Raw genomic sequence first — 22303 nt, forward strand, 5'->3', positions numbered from 1 at the left:
CACATGCATCACATCCATCTGGGTGTTAAGCGGGTCATGGATAGTTTTGCTCTTTCATCACTCTGCATTCCACTGCTGCCTCTACATGGATCGTTTTTTACAGATGCTCAAAGCACTGAAGCTTGTCTGTCTTAAGTATCAGTGCTTCAGTACTTCTGCGTAACCTTTTCCCCATTTGGTGATAAAATGCTCCTTTATGGGTTAAGAAAATCCATTGTCAAATTCAATCTTGGAACAAGTCTGTAGACGACATATTCAACTGGAGACCAGCCGGTTATTTACATGAACCTGTGTGTCCACAGCCAGGGTTTGTCTGAGCGACTGTAGAAACATGGCGGTGCAGGACACAGGACAATTCTTAGTTTCAGGTAATTATACACTAATGAAAACAGTACAGAATATTATATTCCACTTCATGCTAATAGATCTCCGCAAATACTGCACACCGGCCCTTTAACCACATTTCTAATGATCTGTGGCTTTGTGAACCTGCCATGCTGTAATTTCACATTTCTATAAGCTTTAACAGAAACTGCAAACATTAGCGGTAAAGTGTCCCACGTATAAAGTTGAAAAGAAACCAACTGGTTTCAATATGCTCGAGTAATAAAGTATTGACACGTGATGGGAAAAATGCCAATTTACATGACTGATGTGATTACAATTCATCCAATCATTGATCCCGTTGATACGAGCTTAATGGATGTGTTTAAAAGGATTTGCTTTCCCACAACATGGTAACACCCCTGCTGTTACAAAGAGTTGTGCATGAGACAGAGACTCCAAGCTGTGTCTGGGCCTCTTGCCCAGGTTGTGACTTAAGGTCGTGACCCTTGACATAATATACCCTGACCCGAACTTTTACAATTTAGAGCGATACACTATACCCCCGCATTGGGAGGATGTTTCTCCTTTTGTGTTTCATTAAGAGCAGACATATAGTTGGACTAGATATGTGTTAAATCTTTTATTTATTTATTTTAAAGCAGGAGGAACTGATATACATGATGACTGCAGATAAGTCCTGCAGTCACATTACATGTGTAGCTTCCAAGACCACACATGAACACAACGAGGTGGAGCTACTGCCGGGCTCAAACTGCTCCGTGTCTGCAGCAGTGAATAGTTATGTGAATGAATAACATTTTGAATAACATGCTTACATTGAAGCACCTCTAAATCTGATACATGATGAGATTTCATTGCTATGAGACTAAGATGTCATTTTGTTGTCTCTGCTTTTTGAATTAAGGACTTTGTCTGAACCTCGTGTACTTTGTGGTATACTTATATACGCTATGGTGATAGGAAGGTGACATGCAGTCTGTAATAATTTATTTTTCTTCTATAGTTTTGGGATTTCTGGTGGAGTGGAAGCAAGTAACAGTGAGTGGCAGCATGAACACTTTGTCTACAGAGTGTAGCAAAGAGGTACACTTGGAAAATATTCTGCGGTTTGTCCATGTAGTTGTAGTTGTTTCGTTTTTATACATTTTATGATGCAAATAATGGGGAATATCATATTTTAAGCCAATAAGCTTCAATAAAGAATATGTACGAAAGACAGGTTATATTAAGTGTGGGAAAAATGCCAAATTACATGACTGATGTGATTACAATTCATCCAATCATTGATCCCGTTGATACGAGCTTAATGGATGTGTTTAAAAGGATTTGCTTTCCCACAACATGGTAACACCCCTGCTGTTACAAAGAGTTGTGCATGAGACAGAGACTCCAAGCTGTGTCTGGGCCTCTTGCCCAGGTTGTGACTTAAGGTCGTGACCCTTGACATAATATACCCTCACCCGAACTTTTACAATTTAGAGCGATACACTATACCCCCGCATTGGGAGGAATAATCACATGAATAAAATACATAAACAAGTTATTTGTAAACTAATGTAAGAAATAATTAAAACTCAGCACACATGTTACTTTGTAATTCCCAATTTTTAAATAAAATAGTTTTATTGAACTTCAAAATGCACCTTTTCAAAAGCCTGTTTCATATATATGTTTCCCAATGCCACTTTCCATTCATTTTCTTAATGATACTTTTTATAATATCATTTTCTTATTTCAGGATTAAACCTTTTATGTCAGAATGTCACTTTTATTTCATTATGTCTCTTTTCCTACCCCTCACCTTTAAGACAATCACACGCCTCAGGCCTCTGTTGCGAAAGTAATTCTGAATGGAATAAACAGCGAGCCAGCTAGTACGGTTGGAATTATTACACATCATCAAATGAAGGAGCCAGAAGCAGCAGCGAGCAGCTTCATTCAGAGCTACCTGAACAGCGGCATGTAATTGGCTGAAATGTGAGGGGGCAGGGAAAAATCCACTTAGATTATAAGTGTTTTTATAACGTCCTTTTATTATATTTTGCACAGTTTATTATTATATACATAACGTCTTAAAAAAGAAAATCTGTGTTTGCCCGCTGGGTCTTCCTCCAACAGCCACAAAGAAATTCAAGTCAGGTGAATCAGAGACTCTCAAAGTGATGGATGTGTCTTGCTCTCTGCCCTGTGCATGCTGGGAACTGCTCAAACTCCCGTGTAAAGAAAATGTAACAAAGAACCAAGACAGCATTGAAACAAAAATACATTCCATGCGTGCCTCGGCCATGCTCACCTTTTTAATAAACGCTAGAGTTGGGTAGAGTTTCTCCTTCTCAGTGAAGAGGTCACTCATGCTCATTGAAAACTTAACTGACCTCTAAAGTCCTTCAAGGATTTATTGAATTGTGATTATAATATCTGTAAGTTAGAGAATCAACCCGTAAGCATGCCACCAAAGCGAGACTTTTTTTTATTTAACACCTGGTCAGAGCACATCTTAATAAAACCATAAAGTTTATTGTTGTTGCTCACAGTATGATGAAGGACCACAGGCACATGAATTTTACCAGTTTCTTTTACATGACGCACCTCTCTCACCTAGCATGTGGAAGATGATCTTTTTCACATTGATGCCACACAGAATACTTCTCTGCCCGGGAGCCACTTTTGCAAAAAAGATTGGAAGCCTCCCCTGACACTTTTTATTTATTTATTTGACGTGGTTTATGCACACAGGCACCTTATTTACATAAAAGTTACATAAGTCGAGTATCACTGTGCTACAGGGTATTGTCAAGTTACTGTGGTTTTTCGTTCAATGTATGCCCAAACTTGAAAGGCTCAGAAGAATACAGAGGATGCCTTTCAAGTTTGGGCATACATTGAACGAAAAACCACAGTAACTTGACAGAACGAAAAACCACACTAACTTGACTGTTGAAAACCACGGAGCAGCCTGAGTGTGAGGATAAGAGGCTTCAGACGTTCAGAGAAAAGCTGTTGACGCAGAGAAGGAAAGCTGTGCATGTCCGTGAGGTCAAAATGGCGGAAGATGTCCTGGGGAAGATGGTTAAAGAGCTCAAGAAAGCGAGGACCACTGCAAAGGGCAGCTTCACCAAACAGGCCAACTTCCTCAACAGAGGGGCAAATTACAGGACTGGACTGCTGGCTGAGACTCAGGAGCCTGGAGAGGAGGAAGGTGCAGTTCTCAAAAAGCACGAAGAGGGCGACATTGCGAGGACTGCTGCTGAGTCAAGATTTAAGGAAGTAAAAGACATTGTCCAAGCTAACCTGTGGTCAAGGTATGGTGAAGATGAGTTGTCAAGTGTGATCCTTGAAGTGGAAGAAGCCTGTGATCAAGCAGGTAATGTAGCACTGGAAGGTACCAACCTGGAGGGGTATGAGGTGCACCTGACTCTCCTGGAGAAGCGGATGAAGGAGGCTGCCAGAAGTGTGTCAGCCTGGAAGCGTTGGATCCCTGTGGAAAGGAAGAAGGAGCTACATGACAGAGTCAAGAACCTGAGAGCAGCCAATAACAGGCTTGAGTTGAGGAGAGGTGAATTTGTCAGCCTGCAAAGATAGGGGGAGCCTTCTGGGTCAGCTGAAGTCAAGAAAATTCAACTCCTCGACAGTGTGGATGACAAGATTGCAAAAGATCTCAGGCTGTCAACCTACAACACTGCTGCCGAGATGTTCAGAGTCATCGAGAATATTTATGGAAATAAGTCAACCATCGTAATAGGAATCCTGGAAGAGCTAGAGAAAATGCCTCCTGTAAAGGGAAACCAGCCAAGAAAAGTCATTGACCTCATACAGTCTGTGGAGAAAGCCCTGACAGATCTTACAGGGCTGGGAAATTCCGGTGCAATCAAAAACCCACTTGTGATTAACTCCATTGAGAGCAAGTTACCTGACTTTATTAAGAGAGACTGGATAATCTTCATGGTTGATCCCAGAAATAATGTCACAGCCAACAATCACTTTGACATGCTCCTGAAATTCCTGAAAAATCAGGAAGAGATCCTGGAGAGGCTTGAACAGCTGAGTATTGTCTTGGCTGTCATGAGGACGATGGATATTGCAGAGACACTTACCTATGCAAAAATAAAGACTGTAAGAAGGGAAGCACCTCAGATCACCATTTCTTTTTCTGCCCAAGAGGAGAATTCAGAAGGGGCAACGAGAAAGCGAATGAAGAAGGCAACAGAGGGAAACTCAAGCTTACAGAGGAACAAGAGAAATTCATAGCCAAACTCTCCTCAGACATGGCAGGACAAATGCACGAGGGCTTTTACGAACATGTCTGCAGTAACACAACGTGCTGAGAAGGATCAGTTTGGACTGACTGAGGCAAATGGATTGAATGAGCTGCCAGTTCTCATGATGCTACTAGAAGTCACAGCCAACGCAGGGCAGAAAATTGGAACCCTGATAGACTTAGCATCAGACACCAACTACATCACCCACAGAGCTGCCGATAGATTGAAGTTGAGGAGTGAAAAGATCACTTTTATCATCTATGGAGTAGGAGGAATGGCAATGAAGGTAAACACCAGAAGATATTTACTCAGAGTGAGAGTCAAGACACCCAGAAGCATGGAAAGAGCTCACAAACTTGTTTGCTATGGACTGGACGAAATAGCCAAAGTGCACAGAGTCGTTAAACCTGAGCAATTAAGGAAGTTTTTCCCAGAGACCAAGCTAGAAGACTTAAAAAGACCAGAGAGCATTGAGTTACTTATCAGCCACCGAGAAGGTAGGCTTGCCCCACAAAGAGTGAAGATCGTTGGGAACCTCGTCTTGTGGGAGAGCCCGCTGGGTAAAACTGTAGGCGGAGCTCATCCAGATCTCTTTGAGGAAGTGGACATGGCAGCTCAGAAGACTGAGACACACTTTGCTTGTTCGGACTGCTGCAGTGAGGTATGAAGAGATCATCGAGGCACAAGAGGTTCAGGCTGAGACCAAGAGCGCACTGGCTGGCAGAGAGTATCTGGAATGGTGGAAATGGGAGAGTGTTGGAGCAGCCAGTGAACCAAAGTGTGGGGGATGTCGCTGTGGGAAATGTCAAACAGGAGGGAAGGAAATTACACTGATTGAGGAGAAAGAGCTGGAAATCATAAAACAGGGCCTCACCTATGTAAAAGCAGAAGCCCACTGTGATACTCCACACTGGGATACAAAATATCCCTGGGTTGAGGACCCAACCTCTCTTTCCAATAACAGGAGTGGAAGCAACTTTTCTGAGGACAGAAAAACAGCTCAAGAGGGAGCCCGAGTGGCAGGCCGCCTACACAGCTCAGGTACATGAAATGGTGGAAAGAGTAGCAGCCATAAAACTCACAGAGGAGATGATAAACAGCTGGAGAGGGCCAGTATGGTATGTGAGTCATTTGGTAGCACCAAATCCCCACTCTGTGACAACACCAGTACTCCTTGTCTGGAACAGCAGCCAAAAGTTCAAGGGACTGAGTATGAACGAGGTTCAGAAGAGGAGTATTTGCAGCTCTGGGTGACATCAAAAAGATGTATAATTCTGTGTGGCTGGAAGACCGGGAGATGCACCTCCACAGATTCCTGTGGAGAGACATTCAAGATGAAGAAATCGGAGAGTTTGCAATTACCAGAGTCAACATTGGCGATCGACCAGCGGAGTGCATAGCACAGCTGGCTATGCGGGAGACAGCAAGGTTACCAATGTTTACCCACTTAGAAGAGGAGCGTAGAATCCTAGAAGAGGATAACTATGTGGATGATATCGTGACATCCCACAATAACCTAAAAAGGCTGGACAACAGCATCAAGCAGGTTGAGGAAATCGTGAGGGCAGGTGGTTTTTTCCTCAAACCATGGTCAAGGCAAAGTGGGAGACAGGAGCATGTGCTGGAAAAGTCTTAGATTAATTAATACTACCAAATCAAATGAGGGAAGAAGACAATAATGCTCTTGGAGTCGGATACCTGGTGGAAGAGGAGTGGCCCAATAAGTTAGCCAGAGAGGTTGCATCAGGTGCCAAGGAGGGTATAGATAAACTCCGGAGGAAGGCTTTTTCGGCAGCACTGACCAGGGCTCAGGCAAAGAGAAAGTGGAGAACTGCACTACAAGACAACCCCGGAAATGAAGAACCTGTAACTCTTTCAAAAGTATCTGAGAATATGAGTGAGGCTTCAATCCGGAGAGCTCCTGCTGGCTCAGTAGTGAAGCGGTTTGTTGAAGAGGAGAAGTTCAGGCTGGTCAGAGTCATAGTCAGAGCTGCTATAAAGTTAGCCAGCAGTTTCAAATGTGCTTCTATGTCGCCCGCTCTGGCCCCCGGAATGCACGTGACTGTCGTCGCTGGTGTCTCAAAATGAACGTATCTCAAAATTGAGCTACCGATAACCAGAGTTGGCTTCTCAGCTGGTGTGTCACTGAGTGGGGAGAATCTGTTAGAAACAGCAAGCGGTTGGTGGTGAACCGTGGGCTTCTGATAACACTTCTTTCAGACAGTCACCCAGTCTTCCGGCTGCTCCAGCCCCGCCGGGGGACAGCTAACAGGAGATACCACTGGTCGGCCCGCACCGGCTATAGGGGGCTTGCTAACAGCTACACTTGCTAACCGCTGACTAACCATGGTGCAGAGCCGCTCATCTATCCCTCTAAAACTTGTCTCCAACCCTGCCTATAAACTACATTTAATACACGTACCTAAAGGAGACAGAGCAATAGCTAAACATGAAATACACCGAGCAGGAGAGAGCAGAAGAGGGAGATTCCATCGCTAGCTGCCGAGCTACAGCAGCTAATGTTAGCAGAGCCGAAAGGAGCGTAAAGAATTAAGGATTTAGCAAGAGTCGCTAAGAAAAGGAGGATAAGGAGAGAGTTGTAAGTGCTTAGGAAGTACAAGTATAGGTTTAGATAGAGGACAGGTAATTAGCCGATGTGATCAAGAATATAACAACTTTAACTGGGTCAAGCTGGAGCTGCCAAAGTATGCTACCAGCAACACAGAAACATTAACAATCAGAAATAACGTGCTTACCGTAAACACACCTACATGGGTCAGCCGGTTGTCACCATATACAATTCTATGTTTGTGGTAACATGTGTGTGGTGTGAGGTTGTGGATTTAGGTAAGTTGGGGTACCCTGTACATTTTTCATTTACATAGAGACTTCTTTGTTAGAAACACTAGTTTAGCAGGTTGTTGCCACCTCTGTATGTGTTTTACACCACTTGTTATTAGATCAGTTAGTGAGGGCTTTTGTTTGTGTTTTGTTTGCAAGGACAGTAGTAGCCAGGCCTTGTTTTGTTATATTTATTTATTTTGTTTGGCTCAACCATTTGGTCCCTTCCTCACCCTTACTTTTGAGAGTTCATTGGAACCCGTATATTTTTGCAATAAACAATTATACACGTTCACTCCTACTCTGACTCGCTCAATCATTGGTTGTTGTGTTATTGTCCCCCTCTTCCCCTAGCTACACCTTAGGGACGTAACACAAATGGGGGCTCGTCCGGGATTCTTTTCCTGAGCTTACAACAACCAATGTTGAACAGTAATTGTAGAAGTGAACTTAGTTGAAAGAAAATGGGTTTTGACTTGCAAAATTTCATTGAGAAACCTAGTGTTGATAAGTTATATTTATGTCGCAAAGATGACTTGTTGTGTATTGCAGCTCACTTTAGCATATCGGTGAAAAGTAATAGCGTTAAAAAGGAGCTAAAAGATGCAATTATTCAAAAACTGTAAACTGTAAATGCTCTTATTCTGTCCTTGTACTAATTGTTATGTTTTTGCTGTGAAGCACTTTGGGCTGCAATTCTTGTATGAAAGGTGCTATACAAATAAAGCTTATTATTATTATTATTATTATTATTATTATTATTATTATTATCAAGATAAAGCAGTTTGAGGTAGAGGCCTTGAGAATCTCTGCAGATCAGTCATTGTCGCAGACATTTAGAGTCCTCACCTTCTCTCCCTGTCCCTCACGCACACAGGTTTTATGTTAGCAAAAATGTACAGGGTACCCCAACTAAAAATATTGCTTTGGTTCCAACTTTTCGAGAGTCAGATGTTGACTCGTATTTCAGTGCATTTGAAAGAATTGCTACTGCACTCGTCTGGCCTAAGGACATGTGGCCTATCCTACTTCAGTGCAAGCTAGTGGGTAAAGCACAGGAAGTTGTTTTGTCTCTTTCCTTGGAAGAAAGCTTGCAGTATGAGATGCTCAAAGAGTCAATTTTGCGTGCTTATGAACTTGTGTCAGAGGCCTACAGGCAAAAGTTCAGGAACCATAAAAAGTCTGCTGGGCAGACCTTTGTTGAGTTTGCACGAGAAAAGGACGTTCTCTTTGATAAATAGTGTGCAGCTAGTGAAGTGAATACAATTTTGAATCTCTTCATTAGTTAATGCTCTTGGAAGATTTTAAGAATGCTTTACTTGAAAGGATGGTGATATTCTTAAATGAGCAGAAAGTCAATTTACTGGCTAAAGCAGCCGTCCTGGCTGAGTTTGTTCTCACTCATAAAAATGTTTTTGCTTCCTCTTCGTGCCCAGACAGAACTTCAGTATCACACCCCCGTTTTGAAAAATCTAAAGGACCACCGTCACCTCCATCTTGCATTTAAACCCTGAGTCATCATGTCACTCAAGTGCAGTTGTTCAAGGTGTTGGTATGACTCTGGTAGCTGCGCCGTTGCACAATGTTTATATTCAGTCACCTTTAGTAAAAGGGTTCTTTAAAGTTGGTGTCCTCCCTGACTTGCCCATCAAAGGAGTGGATTTCATTTTAAGTAATGACTTAGCTGGGTGCAAGGTTGTGCCAGTCCCGGAAGTACTAGACACTCCTGATTTGAGTTCTGATGCTGAAAAACCAACTCAAGTACTTCCAGAGATATTTCCTGCTTGTGTGGTCACAAAGGCCCAGTCAAAGAAGTATGGTCATAACTTGTCTGATTCTTTTCTGGCTACAGAGCAGTTTCCTGATGTCATGTCTGAGTCTGAAAGACAGCCAGAGGTGGTCCAATCTGCTGGTGCTGGATCATGGGTCTCCTGTTCGGAGCTTGTAAAACTGCCGGCCACTCGGGAAGAGTTCGTTGTAGCCCAGCAAGGTGATAAAACTCTTAAGAAATGTGTTTCCTCTGTTCTCAGCCAGGCCGAGGCCAAGTCGAAAAAGATGGCCTACATTCTTGCGGATGGCCTGTTAATGCGTCGCTGGATTTGCGATGGCAGTGAGGATATGAACTTGGATGCAACTTATCAAGTTGTTGTGCCTACAGCTTATCGTTCTCAAGTGCTGTCCTTGGCTCATGATCATCCCTGGTCAGGACAAATGGGGGTAACACAAACTTATGACAGTTTTAAAACCTTTCTTTTGGCCAGGCCTCAAGTCTGATGTTGTTCGTTATTGCCGAACTTGTCATGTGTGCCAAGTTGTTGGCAAGCCAAACCAAGTAATTCACGCTGCTCCCCTCAAACCCATTCCAGTAATGGGTGAGCCATTTGAAAGAGTGATTGTGGATTGTGTTGGACCTTTACCAAAAACTAAAGCTGGCAATCAGTTCCTTCTAACGGTCATGTGTGCTTCCACTAGGTTCCCGGAAGCGATTCCATTGCGTAAGATCACTGCTCCAGTCATCTCGAAGTCACTTGTGAAGTTTTTCTCCCTGTTTGGTCTACCTAAAGTGATTCAAACTGACCAAGGTACCAAATTCATGTCTAAAGTGTTTGCCCAGGTACTTGAGACCTTAGGCATTAAGCATGTAACTTCTAGTCCATATCATCTTGAAAGCCAGGGACACTAGAGAGATTTCATCAGACTATGAAATCTATGTTAAGAAAACATTGCCATGAATCTCAAAAAGACTGCGATGATGGTTTTTCCCTTGTGTTGTTTGCTGCCTGTGAAGCTGTTCAGGAATCCTTAGGTTTTAGTCTTGCTGAGCTAGTATTTGGACATGAGGTCAGAGGTCCGTTAAGAGTTCTTAAAGAGCAGTTGATTGTGCCAAAGAACAGTTAGCAGTATCCTAGAGTATGTTGCGAAGCTCAAAGATCGCCTACTTTGGGCCTGCTCATTGGGCCTGCTCATTGGCTAAAGATGCTCTGAAATCTTCCCAAGAGAAGATGAAGAAACACTACGACCAGAAGACAGAAGCTCGCTTGTTTCAGCCGGGTGAAAAAGTTTTGATTCTCTTGCCTGTACCTGGTTCTGCTTTGTCTACAACATTTTCTGGTCCTTATGTTGTAGGTAAGAGGCTCAGTGACACAAACTACGTCCTTTAGACACCTGACCGCAGGCATCGTACCAGAGTGTGTCATGTCAACATGTTGAAAAGGTATTGCCCCGAGAAGACCAAATGAGATCTTCCCCATCTCATCAGGTGGAGACTTCTGTCTATCCTATGGCTTCCATCTCCAAGGTGAGGAAGATGGGCTGGTTATGCATAATGCATTTCCGCAGGGGGCAAGGCTTAGTAATACAGAAGTATTGGCTGATATACCCCACCACTTATCTCATCTCCCTGACCACCAGTGTTCTGATATTCAGAACCTCATACTTGAGTTCCCAAGTCTGTTTAATGATATTCCTACCCAAACTTCTGTAATAGCTCATGACATCGTACTGACTAACCCTTCGCCAATCAAACAGCGTGCTTACAGGGTTAATCCAGTTAAAAGGGAGGTCATGAAAAGGGAGGTTGAATATCTTTGGCACAATGGATTTGCAGTGCCTAGTTCTAGTCCTTGGAGTTCTCCTTGTCTTCTAGACACAAAGTCTGATGGAAGTCCCAGATTTTGTACTGACTTTCGCAAGGTCAATGCTGTTATTGTCCCAGATGCATATCCATTACCACTCATTGATGATTGCATTGATGAGATTGGTCCTGCAAAATTTGTCAGTAAGCTGGACATGTTAAAGGGATACTGGCAAGTTCCTTTAACTCCCCGTGCGTCCAGCATTTCAGCTTTTGTGACACCTGACAACTTTCTTCAGTACACAGTAATGCCTTTTGGTATGTGCAATGCGCCTGCCACCTTTCAGAGGCTAGTAAACCTTGTACTGGGAGATATTTCAAACTGTAAAGCATATCTTGATGACATTATTGTTTATTCTGATCAGTGGTCTAGCCACCTGTCTACCTTGAGATAAGTTTTTACACGCTTGTCAGCTTGACCTTGCCAAATGTGAGTTTGGAAATGGTACTGTTCTCTATCTTGGTCAACTGGTTGGTCAAGGGCAGGTGTGTCCTGTTGATGCAAAAGTAAAGGCCATTGCTGTTTTTCTGGTGCCAACCACCAGGAGGGAACTTTTCTTCTGTGGCAGCACCACTTTCTACCTTGACCAGTCCTTCAAAGTCATTTGTCTGGTCCAGTGAGTGCCAAAAATCTTTTGAAAGTCTTAAAGATATACTATGTTGTAATCCTGTCCTCTCTGCCCCAGATTTCTTGCTACCTTTCAAGCTTGAGGTTGATGCCAGTGGAGTTGGGGCAGGGGCTGTCCTTCTGCAAGAAGACGCCCAAGGCATTGATCACCCAGTGAGTTACTTTTCCCACAAGTTTAACACTCATCAACTGAAGTATTCCACAATTGAAAAGGAAGCTTTGGCCCCGTTATTGGCATTACAGCATTTCAAAGTTTATCTCGGTTCAAGTGTTAATCATATCAAAGTTTTTTACTGACCATAATCCCCTCGTGTTTTTGTCCAGGATGTACAACAGAAACCAACGTCTCATGTGTTGGGCACTGATTGTACAGAACTTCAATCTCGAGATAAATCATAAGAAGGGGTCTCACAACATTCTCGCTGATCACGTGCTTGGTAGATGTTAATTGGCAGTTCCAAAGAGGTTTGGAATTATATGGGTAGGGGTGTTACGTGCCAGGTAGGTTATGTGTTGGTCTTGCTGTGTTTTTTCTCTCCTCCCCCTCTTCTCTCACCTGTCAGCTAATTAGGTGGTGATTACCTGATTGGCTGGCCTATCAGGAGGAAGGGCCCTCAATAAAGGAGGGCCAGGAAGAGCTGGCCTGCTCTCTCTTCAGCCTGAGTCGTGATCTACTGCTGACGTCCTTGACCAAGCAAATTATATACAATTCTATGTATGTGGTAACGTGTGTGGTGTGAGGTTGTGGATTTTAGGTAAGTTGGGGTACCCTGTACATTTTTCATCTACGTAGAGACTTCTTTGTTAGAAACATTAGTTTAGAAGGTTGTTGCCACCTCTGTATGTGTTTTCACTACTAGTTATTAGATCAGTTAATGGGGGCTTTTGTTTGTGTTTTGTTTGCAAGGACAGTAGTAGCCAGGCCTTGTTTTGTTATATTTATTTATTTATTTTGGCTTAACCATTTGGTCCCTTCCTCACCCTTACTTTTGAGTTTATTTTTGCAATAAACAATTATACACGTTCACAGGACCTTATGAAGTAAAGGACGAGGTGAGAAAGAGAGTAAGGCTCAAGATCTTGGTCGTTTTCTGCTGCATGGCATCAAGAGTGATACACACAGACGTTGTTGGTGACCAATCAGCGGAAGGGTTCCTACTGGCCTACCAAACATTCACAGCATTGAGGGGACATCCAAAGAAGCTGTGGTCAGACTCGGGGGAAATACTTTGTGGGAGCCAGACCTGCCCTTAAAGAGCTTTACCTGTTTCTGGACACATTGGATAAAGCAGAGCTGGAGAATGAGGCTACTAAACATGGGGCAGAATGGAGCTGGAAGATCCATCCAGCAGACTCACCACACATAAATGGAGCTGCTGAAGCAGCCGTCCGTGTAGTGAAAAGGAACCAAGAGACTCTCAAACAAAATCCCCGCCAGCATTCTTCATAGGGATGTCAGACGTCTGGTCATCCTGCTTCCAGCTGAAGAACAATCAGAGTATTGAAAGACTTGTGACCTCCTTGGGTTCAGTAACCAGGAGCTCAAGTGGGAGGTGTTAAGACAGAGTTTAAAATATTACATTAATTTGTTTATTCTGTTTATCATTAAAGACCAGACATAGTTTAAAAGTAACATCTACCTGATTTGTATGATTATTAAAGAAAGCCAGGACCAAAAGGTCAAAATATTAAGTTATTAGCTTTTTAGTATTATTTTGGACCGTGTCAGAATGGTAAAAGGTCACAAATTGCGATGTTTTGACTTGCGCTATTAATTATTATTTATGTACGCTTGCGGTTCATCCGTACAAAAGGTGGATGATTTTGGCCACATATTGCCTTTGTTCCATAGACTCATCGCGTGGGATCAATGTAGAGAAGGCTGCAGAGACGCCGTTGGTTTTCAACTGTCAAGTTACTGTGGTTTTCCATTCAATGTCTGCCCAAACTTGAAAGGCTCAGAAGAATACAGAGGACGCCTGGACAACTCAACTCATATTTTGAATTTATTTCTTAGTTCATGTGAGTTTCATCAGGTTGAAAACCTTCAAACAGAAAACAAAAGACATATGATATATAATAAACACTGTCTAACTGAACAGGCATAACATTTAGCATTTTATAATTATTGTTTTTATCCGTTATATTGTATCTTTAATAAATCAAAATTAATCATTAATGTCAGTAACCCTTATCAAACCACAAACCACAAATCCTTATAATAAATGGATAAACATTAGAAACATTAGAAACACCGCGTGTTTATACGCAGTGGACACAAACAAGGCGCAGCGTCGTCACATGAAATTATACAAATAAATGCTTAATAAGCAGATACAGTCACACATACAGCACCTGTGTGCTGGAAGACACTGAAAGCAGCTCAGTGCTTAAATGGCAATGGAAAGATTAGATTTTGTGTCATGCAGGTGGTGAAATTGAAAGCTCAAGGGTTTAAATCTAGACTTAGTTCTCTACCAAAAGTGACCTTTCTCATATGACAGAGAAAGTTATTGTGGCCTGAGTTCTCTGTCTGAGGCTGCGAGACTCTCTCCGTCTGTCTGAAGCCAGCAAGCACGACAGAGACCTCCAGTTGCCGCATGTTATTAGTCCCTGTTACGTGCTGTGTGTTGCGTGCTGTGGTGCGTGTGTCTCTCTCTCTCTCTGCTTGGCTCTCCCCAGGTGCAGCTCCCTCAGGTGCCGGCAATTCATAATCAGTGCCTGCACAAAAGGCTGGGAGAGGGGCAATACCAGGTTCGCTTGTCCTCCTGCTCAGTGTGTGAGCTTGGTGTCGGTCCTCTACGGTGGTGGAGTGGCTAAGGCGCTGTGGAGCAGAATTGTGCATATGTGGAGATACTTTTGTTTTACCTGTATCTTAATTAAATGCGTTTGCGTTCTTTTGTCAGTCGGGTGCCTCGTTCTCCCTTTTTTTGCCCGGGTTATTTTGTTTTCTTGTTGTTACTCCCCCCCCTCCACTAGACTAATGGGGAACACTGGCTCTACTCCAGCACACTGAAACAGTGACTTTAAGGCTGATTTTCAGCTTTAAGGGTGTTAAAGAAACAGTTAAACCAGGTTTGCTGTCCAGGCATTTTAAGAAATACAGAGTTCAACAAGTACCTCTGTGAATGCTTTAGGTTCTTAGTGACATTAACAGACCGGGTGGCCTCGATAGGCCACATAGTAAGTGACAGCATAATTGCTACCATTAGGACTGTCACAAAACAACTCCACAGTGGCAAAGCCGCAGGGGTTGATGAGATCCGTCCAGAAATGCTGAAGGCTTTGGGTGTTGAGGGGCTGTCTTGGTTGACACGCCTCGTCAACATTGCGTGGAAGTCTGGGACAGTGCCTAGGGGGTGGCAGACCGGGGTGGTGGTTCCCCTATTCAAAAAGGGGGACCAGAGAGTGTGTGCCAACTACAGGGGTATCACACCTCTCAGCGTCCCTGGTAAAGTCTACTCCAAGGTACTGGAAAGGAGGGTTAGGCCGATAGTCGAACCTCTGATTGAAGAGGAACGTTGCGGATTCCGTCCTGGTCGTGGAACAACGGACCAACTCTTCACTCTCGCAAGGATCCTGGAGGGGGCCTGGGAGTACGCCCATCCGGTCTACATGCGTTTTGTGGATCTGGAGAAAGAGTATGACCGGGTCCCCAGGGTGATACTGTGGGAGGTGCTGCTGGAGTATGGGGTGAGGGGGTCACTTCTGAGGGCCATCCAATCCCTGTACGCCTAAAGCAAGAGTTGTGTCCGGATACTCGGCAGTAAGTCGGACTCGTTCCCAGTGAATGTTGGCCTCCGCCAGGGCTGCGCTATATCACCAATCCTGTTTGTGATTTTCCTGGACAGGATATCGAGGCATAGTCATGGAGGAGAGGGGTTCCAGTTCGGTGGCCTGAGGATCTCATCGCTGCTCTTGGGATGAGGATCATCACCTCAAGATCTGAGGCCATGGCTCTCAGCAGGAAACTGGTGGAGTGCCTACTCCGGGTAGGGAATGAGCCCTTACCCCAAGTGAAGGAGTTCAAGTACCTCGGGGTCTTGTTCGTGAGTGAGGGGATGATGGAGCGAGAGATTGGCCGGAGAATCGGAGCAGCGGGGGCGGTACTGCAGTCACTTTACCGCACCGTTGTGACAAAATGGGAGCTGAGCCAGAAGGCAAAGCTCTCGATCTACCGGTCGATCTTCGTTCCTACCCTCACCTATGATCATGAAGGCTGAAATGGGTTTTCTCAGACGGGTGGCTGGCGTCTCCCTTAGAGATAGAGTGAGAAGTTCAGCCATCTGTGAGAGACTCGGAGTAGAGCCACTGCTCCTTTGTATTGAAAGGAGCCAGTGGTCCGGGTATCTAGCAAGGATGCCACCTGGGCTCTTCCCTAGGGAGGTGTTCCAGGTGCGTCCAGCTGGGAGGAGACCCCGGGAAAGACCCAGGACTCGGTGGAGAGATTATATCTCCTCACTGGCCTGAGAACGCCTCGGGATCCCCCGGTCGGAGCTGGCGGATGTGGCCCGGAGAAGGGAAGTTTGGGGTTCCTTATTTGAGCTGTTTCCCCCGCGACCCGACCCCGGATAAGCGGTAGATAATAATAAGCTTTATTTGTATAGCACCTTTCATACAACATTCATTCTCTGCTTCCTTCTCCCATAACATAAACTGTCTTTTATGTTCTTCCATTGTTTTCAATGCTTCAGATTTAATCTTTCTCTTTGACATTACTTTTTACTCTTGCTCTCTCAACCTTACTTTTAACTTTCTTACTTCCTCAACACTAAATGATCCTCCTTCAGGAAAACCAAGCTTAAAAATGTATGAAATCATTTAAATTAGTTTTAAAGTGGCTAAGATAAAAATATATAAAATATCACCATTAAAAGGCTAAAGTAAAGAGATATGTTTTTAGCTTACTTTTGAAGATATTGAGAGAGCTTGCCTCCCTAATGTCTGCAGGTAAAGTGTTCCATAGCTTTGGTGCATAATTGCAAAAGGCTGCATCCCCAATTTTCTTTTGGATGTTTCTGGGAACATTTAATAAACCAGTAGTGGATGATCATAATTTACTTGGGTCACATAATTTATTAGAGAGTTGGCAGTGTAACTTGGTGCGGTTCCGTTTTGGGCTTTGTATACAAGGAGGACCTTAAAATCAATTCTAAAAGTTACTGGAAGCCAGTGTAGAGCAGCTAAAACTGGACTGATGTGGTCTCTCCTCTTGGTTCTAGTCAGCAGCCTCGTTGCAGCGTTTTGGATGAGCGGAAGTCTCTCCGTTGTTTTTTTTGGAAGGCCGGTAAAGAGTGCATTACAGTAATTGATTTATAAATTGTTTGATTTTAGCTATATTTCTAAGGTGGAAAAATGATGAGTCTATGATAACACCAAGACTTGTAACTTCAGGTTTAATCAAAGGAGTAAGTTTCCCCATGTTATTCAGCATCATCTCTGTTTTTGTTACAGGACCTACTAGTAGGATTTCAGTTTTGTTCTCATTTAATTTTAAGAAATTATTGCTCATCCATTTATTTATTGCTGACAGACAGGTGGTGATGGAGTTAATAGCTGTAGTATCATTTGGTTCAGCAGAGATGTACAATTGCGTGTCATGCGCGTAGCTATGGAAGCACACATTGTGTTCTCTAATGATGTCCCCCAGCATGTATAGGGAGAACAGTAATGGACTGAGGCAGCTCCCTTGTGGAACTCCAAAGTGGGTATCATGCTTCTCTGACACATGATCTCTAAGCCTGACAAAATACTTTCTCCCTTTGATATATGTTCTGAACCAGTACAAAATACACAGTCAGAAAGACCAACCAGTTTTTTCAGACGAATAATTGGGATGTCATGGTCGATCGTGTCAAATGCTGCGCTCAGGTCTAGCAGGATAAGAATTGAGACCTTGTTTGAGTTTAGTTTGAGGTCACTAATTATTTTAGTCAGTTTCGGTGCTGTGGCATGCTCTGAAGCCTGATTGAAATTCCTCCAGGATGCTGTTTTCTTTAAGAAAGGAGTTTATTTGGACCGAGACTATTTTTTCTAGTATTTTGCTGATGAATGGAAGGTTAGATATTGGCCTATAGTTGGTCAGCGTATTACTGTCTAGGTTATGTTTCTTTAGCAAGGGTTTTATAACGGCTGTTTTGAAGACGTCTGGGATGATGCCCGTTAGAAGAGACGTGTTTATAATATGTAGGACGTGACTTGAAATGCTGTCGAATATCCGCTTAAAGAATGCTGTAGGTATTGGGTCAACACAAGAGGTGGAGGAGTTACATTCCATCACAGTCTTATGAAGCTCAGTTAATGTGATGCAGGTGAATGTTCCCACGGATTCTTTGTAGATATCATAGTTAACTGTGAGCTTAGTTTTCCTCCATCTTCGTTCAGCTGCTCTACAAGTCCTCTTAGTCTGAGTAACATTGCTGTTGTTTAACCATTGGGAGATTCTGTCAGTGGATTTCTTTTTTACCTTTAATGGAGCAACAATATTCAGGGTAGATGACAAGGTGTTGTTTCAACCATGAGACTTAAGGAGCAATCTGAGCATGGCTCGTATGATCTAGGTTAGCATCAAAAAACACACAGTGATGGTCAGATATTGGTAATTCGATTACTGAGACCTTATCGATGGGCAGCCTTGTCGTTATCACTAAGTCTAGCGTGTTACCATGCTGATGAGTGGGTTCACTGATATTTTGTTTTAGATCATAGCTGTCTAGTAACTTTTCAAGTTCAATAGTCTTGGGATCATTCTTCTTATTTACGTGAATATTTAGGTCTCCATGCAGGATTATTCTTTCACATCTAGTGATGCTGAGTGAAATCAGCTCTGAGAATTCCTCTAGAAATAGTGCTGAATATTTTGGTGGCCTGTACAATGTGATGATGAGCAAAGATAATTCTGCTTTAAGCTCAATAGCAAGATATTCAAATGATGTAAATTCACCCAGGTCAATGTCATTACATACAAGCGACGCTGATAAGATAGCGGCAATCCCTCCACCTTTCCTATTTTGCCTGACTGCCTGATAGTATTTATAGTTTGGAGGACACGTCTCAGTCAGTGTTGCTACACCAGTAATGTTGTTTAACCAGGTCTCAACTAGAAACATACAGTGCAAGTTCTTTTGAACTATCATATCATTAATCAAAAAAGATTTGGTAGCCAGTGATCTGACATTCAGAAGAGCCACTTTCAGCTGCAGGGAGTCTGTGACAGGAGTCAAAGTCGGTCCTGGCTGTGCACTGATATATCTAAGATAACCAGACGCAGTGTGTGCTGAACGCTGATTATTTAGTCTGGTAGTAGTCAAGACAGGAACGGCATGACCAGTTTGGGGGGGGTGATGTCCTTGAGTGTCCATGAGCAGGCTTTTGGCATAAGCCGAGGGGGAGGTGCGGGGGACGCCTGGGAGGGGGGGAGAAGAATGGGGGATGATGGTGGGGGATGATGGTTTTGAGCGAGGGGTTATTTGAGGTGTCAGTTTAAGACCACCTTTCACCAATTTGTTCATCCTGTTGCTAAAAGGGAGGAAGGGAGAGGAAGATGAGGAAGAGGGGGAGGGTGTCTCAGTGCTACTCCACAAAATTTCGACTTCATCTATGTCTGTGGGTGGAGTTGAGGGACTGGGGTCTTTGGTGTGCAGGCTTGGGGGGATGGTGTATCCTTGCATTTAGCCAAAGTCGGGTAGCTAATGGTGTGATCTATATTGGAAGCGAACAGTTTTTGTGGACAGACAGCATTTCTGGAAGTTGGATGATGGATGGATGGAGGGCTGTCACAATATCAGATTTTCACTACACAATTATTGTTGCCGAAAGAATTCATGATGTCGATATTATTGAGACAACTATAGAAAATGTGAAAAAATCTGTGAAATGAATCTTTAACTTTGTTTAATGGCAAAATAATTACCTTGAAAATACAAGTGTAGGGAGGTGGAGAGAGAATCTGAAACATAACTGTACAAAAGTGAACAAAAGAGCCATAAATTACACTAATGGATGGTGAAAAGGCAACCAGATGAACTAACAAACAAAAAATCCCCAAGGCCAACACGATATTATCATTTGTGTATTATTAACATATCAACATTTCATTTTTTAAATATCACGGTTATCGGTCAATACAGGTATAATGTGACACTTCGAGCTGCCTCATCTCTTCAAACTGAAAGGGAACATTTTATAGAAAACTCTCTTGTAATAATAATAATAATAATAATAATAATAATAATAATAATAATAATAATAATAATACATCAGTGTTTGATACAGTTTGGTATCTGGAGTGCCTACCAACCTACAAACTGTGAAATAAGATAACACAGAGCTGAAGAACTACAGCAAGCCAATCAGAGCCCACTGGGACTTTTTCAGAGGAGGGAGCTTAAAGAGACAGGCGACAAAACGGTGCGTTTCAGACAGCTGGTGAATACATGTATATTTAAACGCACAGTATGAGAAAAATAATGTGTTTTTTGAACATTAAAGCATGTAAACATGTTCCAGTAGAAACCTCAAATACAGTATGAACCTGTAAATTAGCATAATATGTCACTTTAAATCTTTCAAAGGTTTAACACTATAACTGAGCTGGATATGCACATCTGAGTCTTCCAGTTGAAGACATTATTTCTGCATAAAAAACACACAACATGAATGAACACACTGTGCCCAAAAGGACAAACATCTGAAGGGAAACACACAACTATCTCTCAAGGCCAAACATAGAAAACTACTCAAAGTACAAAAAAAGAATGAAAAGATTCCACTCTATCAGACATATTACATAATCTTCTCTCTTATTCAATTAGCTCAAGAGAAACCGGTGGCAAACAAATTAGGTGATACACGGTGTGTGTGGGTTCTTGAACGCCTCGGAATATGCTGACTGCATGGGGATCAGCTAATAACATTTCTTTTTTAACTTCATTCTAGAGGGAGCGAGTTACTCAAAATGACTGCAAAAGAATCAGATTTTTAAATAGTCCAATGCACTTCAGCAGTAACTACTTAGCAGGTAATTAGTGGTCTGAAACAGATTACCCTTTGAGAACAGAATGCTGCAGCAGGGAATTAAAGGTTGAGCACCAGTATTTGCTGATCTGCAGGGACTTTTGTCATAACCTTTTTTCCAAAACCAAAGTCTAAAAAATCAAAATTGTTTATGCATGTAATGTTTTTTTTCTTCCAGACATGAATTAGTTTGTCCCCTCCTGAGAAATGCAAGTGAAGACAGCCGGCCCTGCAGCTTTGTGCACGTGTTGTTCTGAGTAGTTACATGTGTTGTGAAGTAGAAACAACCGAGATCAAATGATATGATACACATGTAAGAACTCGCTGAGAATGGACCTTTAGTCCAAACCTAAGATATATATATATACACAAAATAATAGAATTAAAGAGATGGACAAATTATAATAATGTTTCACGTAATACGCCGGAACACGTGGTGACAATGAAGCCTGGGACTAAAGCTTCTCCGTTTGACTCAGACTTGAGTTCGCACTCCACTTTTATATGGTTGATATTCCTCCAGCCTCCGTACAGTCATCATTACGACACACAGGATTCAGGATTCTCTCCAGCTGTTGATCGGCTTTGGAACAGTGACTCTCCAGAGGAAGTATCCATTTCGCTACATTACACTTAACGCCCCCTCACAATCACAGCTTGACAGATCACTGCTACTTCATGCGTTGGGGTATCCTGCAGCTTTTCATCTGTCTGTATTCATCATCCTGTAATGCTGATTTATTTGGGACATATCTTCCTTTTTTTTTTTTCATACTTTCCCTTTAAAAGTTGACCTGATCTTATCACTGATGAAATGAAGGAAAACACATGACAAGTTTTCAGAAAATGTTTGTCAAATCACTCTTTCTTTGAATTTGGAAATCTGATTTTCACAATTCCAAACCCCTAACTTGCCTTGTCCGACTTTGGTTGACACTTTCCCTGTGGCATAGATTTTCCATTTGATCTTGTTTACAAGAGCACAGTCATGTGTATATTTTTCTTTTTAAATCATTTGACAACTGAAGTATTTATGTAATGTAATTACAGTTTTTCACAACTGTGTACACACGTTTTCTAAATCACATTCATTTTGTCAAAACACATACACAAATTGCTAGCAAAAGCAAACACTGCATTCAAAACTGTTCTCTTTCCAAAATGTTTTTAGCATCAAAATTCCACAAACGGCATCATATGAATAGATCTTTCTGGCAACCAACAACACACCAATGCGCGCAACACAAAATACGACGATGAACGTATCATAGTCGCTCATGCCTTTTTGCTCCACACAAGAATGTAATTCAGTAACAAAAACATTTAAATACTTTTCCAAATGTAGTATTTTGGAATGCTTGTGTTTTGTCTGTAACACTTCACATACCCAGAGGAGAAAACTAGCAGAAACATTTAGTAAGACAAAAGGTTAATAGAACTACAAACTGGAAAGGCTCTGAAACAGACAACCAGACATTATGAGAAAACCTAGAACAGTCAACATGGTGAGCACAATACACTGGATTACAGCACTGCATGTGTCTATAAAGTGCTGATAGTACATGGTACAGTATGTAT

At 42.5% G+C, this 22303-nt stretch overlaps 1 protein-coding gene across 1 annotated transcript in view; it reads left to right on the forward strand.

The window, feature by feature from the left end:
* The first annotated feature begins 12367 nt into the window (after positions 1 to 12367).
* Positions 12368 to 22303, forward strand: part of il34 (interleukin 34) — a 40788-nt gene continuing 30852 nt past the window's right edge. The window contains exons 1-2 of the mRNA XM_029432922.1: positions 12368 to 12465; positions 12741 to 13263. The gene's annotated coding sequence lies outside the window, so the exon portion shown is untranslated. The remainder of the gene's footprint in view (positions 12466 to 12740; positions 13264 to 22303) is intronic.

Source organism: Cottoperca gobio, chromosome 6 (genome assembly GCF_900634415.1).
Source record: "Cottoperca gobio chromosome 6, fCotGob3.1, whole genome shotgun sequence".
Classification (NCBI taxonomy): domain Eukaryota; kingdom Metazoa; phylum Chordata; class Actinopteri; order Perciformes; family Bovichtidae; genus Cottoperca; species Cottoperca gobio.